A 2,858-nucleotide genomic window follows, 5' to 3' on the forward strand; every position below is an offset into this window, starting at 1 on the left:
ATATAAGTTACTGGGATGGATGTACCCATGACTCTTAGATCCATTGATCTGTGGAGAGACTACATCCCAAACCCAAAAAAAGGTCAAAAGTAATTTGCTACAATAAATATCGAACAGCAGTAACACACAAGTGACAACACTAAAACCACAGCACAAAATGTTCACAATGTAGTTAACCACCACACAAATAGTGCAAACTTACACCTAAGCAGCAACTGAAGTTATCTAACAAATGTTGAGTGAAGTGATCAAAAACCAAAAGATCAAAAACCACATGTTACAGCACACAAGTATTCATCACAGCCACACAAACAATGACCAAACAAAAATTAAGTCATCTCAAACAAAAAAAAGGAAATCCCATCCAAGTTGCTGTGCCAAGTACAAAAACCACGAAAAACAAGCTGTTGAGACACATGGCTGTGATTATCTTCAGCACTCGGCCTGCGGCCTAGTGCCTCTGACTGAATCACAGTCGTGATGATATACAGTACAACAGCTCTCCCTCTTGTGTCATATTGCTTTTTTACAATAGTTTAATAAGCATAATTTATTAGTTAAGAGTAATACGCAACAACAGATTATGATTTGTTTGTTCATCTAATGATTTTTTTGGCTCCACTGACACATATAGTTCCAGAGCCGCTGGAAATGATAGCTGTCGCCTAGCAACACAAAACGTTTTCCTGCAAACTAGCCTGCTACTTTGTGTTAGTTGGGTCTACATGCTATGCACAAGGCATCTATGTAGTATCATGTACAATTGTCTGTGTTTCCAGTGAAATGAGAGTCTGTTGACTGTAGCAGACTGTTGTATATTGTGTGTCTTTTTTGAGTTGTCAAGGCAAGTACGAGAAATCCTCACCCGTATACAGCTGAGATGCTAGCTATTGTAATGGCTTTGCTGTTGGCAGAGCAAAATAAACGAAAAAAGGTCATACTGTGCTCAGACTCACTGTCAGCACTGTTATCTTTGCAATGCCTGTTGTCTCATAAGAGACCAGCTATAATTTATGAAATCTCTATGTCACTTTACAGGCTACATCATGTAGTGACAGCAGTGACATTTATGTGGGTCCCAGCTAGGGGTATCAAGGGACTGAATAGATGACTTCTTCAGCTAAACAAGCCCTGAAACATGATGGAGTTATGGAAGTAGGCCAAGCTTTCAGTAGAGCTGAAGCTAAAGCACTGATGAGGCAGTATATAACAAATGCCTGGCAAAAGCACTGGGATACAGAAAGTAAAGGACGACATCTATATAACATTAAGGAGAAAGTAGGAGGAATGACAACAATAGGAACAAACTCCAGAGAGCAAACAGTTCTATCTAGATTGAGACTGGGACACACAGGGTTAAATAAGACTCTGCACTTCATGAGGAAACATCCATCTGAACGGTTTGAATGTGGCTTAGGAGAAGAAAAGGTTGAACATGTTGTCTGTCACTGCCAGAAGTATAACACTAACAGAGAAAAGCTACGCAGTTAACTACAGAACTGTGGGATAGGAGTGTTGAATCTAAAGCATGTATTTAGCATTAAAAGAAGGCGAGAAATAAAAAGTCTTGTTTGAGTTTTTAAGAGACAAGACAATGTTGATGAGGAGATTTTTTTTAATTTCTACTTTTCTCAATTCTGACGGTTTAGGAAACTCTGGCCCAAACTCAGTATCGTGGGTGGTGGTGTTGCACCTTGAACGTTAGTTACCACCCGCCATTTAACAAGCGAAAAGAAGAATCCTTACCGGCTTAAAACTGCAGTCTGTCCGTCACCTTCAGGGAGAAGACATGTCAACCTTAGAGTCCCTATCAGGCAAGCATCTGTCAAACATCCCCTTGCCGGGTTTTTAAAGGCTCCTCGTCTCCGCGCCACATCACGAGCACAGTCTTGAAGGGATTAGCTAGCTAGCTAGCTACACTGAGGCAGCTAAGCTAAAAACAATAGCAGGTCACCGGCTCACGTGCACAGAAAAGCCCTCACGACTTGTTGAAGAACATCGCTGCCACCAGTGTGACCGAGCGTCCCGGGTTCACCTAACTGGATAAACAATAAAACAATAAACGGGACGGAAGACGGTGTGACAGCTCCAACAGCAACTGCTGTCCTTTTAGTTTCCTTAACCAAACTCCCTCACCTACACGAGCAAGAAACGAGAAAAGAGCGAAAGTTCCCCCCATTACTTTTTTTTCTTGCCATAGTGAAACTCCAGAGCGACACACCATAGGCCTCCAGATCAGTCCGTTACATTACAGTCTACAGTAACGTTAGATATCTACCGACCGTTACTGTAGGCCTAATTAATGGTTCAGAAAGCGGAGTGATATATGAAGAGTTAAAAGTCCCACTGTTGTCCTACTCAGAGCCAATCAAATTGCTTGGTCTGAACTAACTGTTGTATAAAATTTAATAACACCGAATATATTATCATAAAAATGGGGCCATTTATTTTTATGCTGGTATTTTTGTACTTTAACTTAGGGGAAAAAAAGAAGGCAGGACTCTCACTTGTTACTGAGTATTTCTGCACTATTTTTATTTTATTTATTTTTGTATTACTATTTTTACTTGAGTAAAATATCTGAGACAACATCAGATATTTTAGTTTTAAAATATATATAGATATGTTAGTTTTAAAATACTAGCCTAATTGGGAAATCTCTTTATTTATTTTTATTTTATTTTCACATGTATTTATTAACTATTAGCTCATCATTAGTTTGTTAACGCAGATGCGGCCAATCAAAATAGGCCTGTGATGTGACCAAAGTAACGCTGTCGCCGACATCTGACCAGCAGAGGGCAGCCACGCGCCTGCGCTGCCTTCAGCGTGCCGTAAAAGAAGACTCGTTACGTAAT

This window comes from Plectropomus leopardus, chromosome 3 (assembly GCF_008729295.1).
Source record: "Plectropomus leopardus isolate mb chromosome 3, YSFRI_Pleo_2.0, whole genome shotgun sequence".
Classification (NCBI taxonomy): domain Eukaryota; kingdom Metazoa; phylum Chordata; class Actinopteri; order Perciformes; family Serranidae; genus Plectropomus; species Plectropomus leopardus.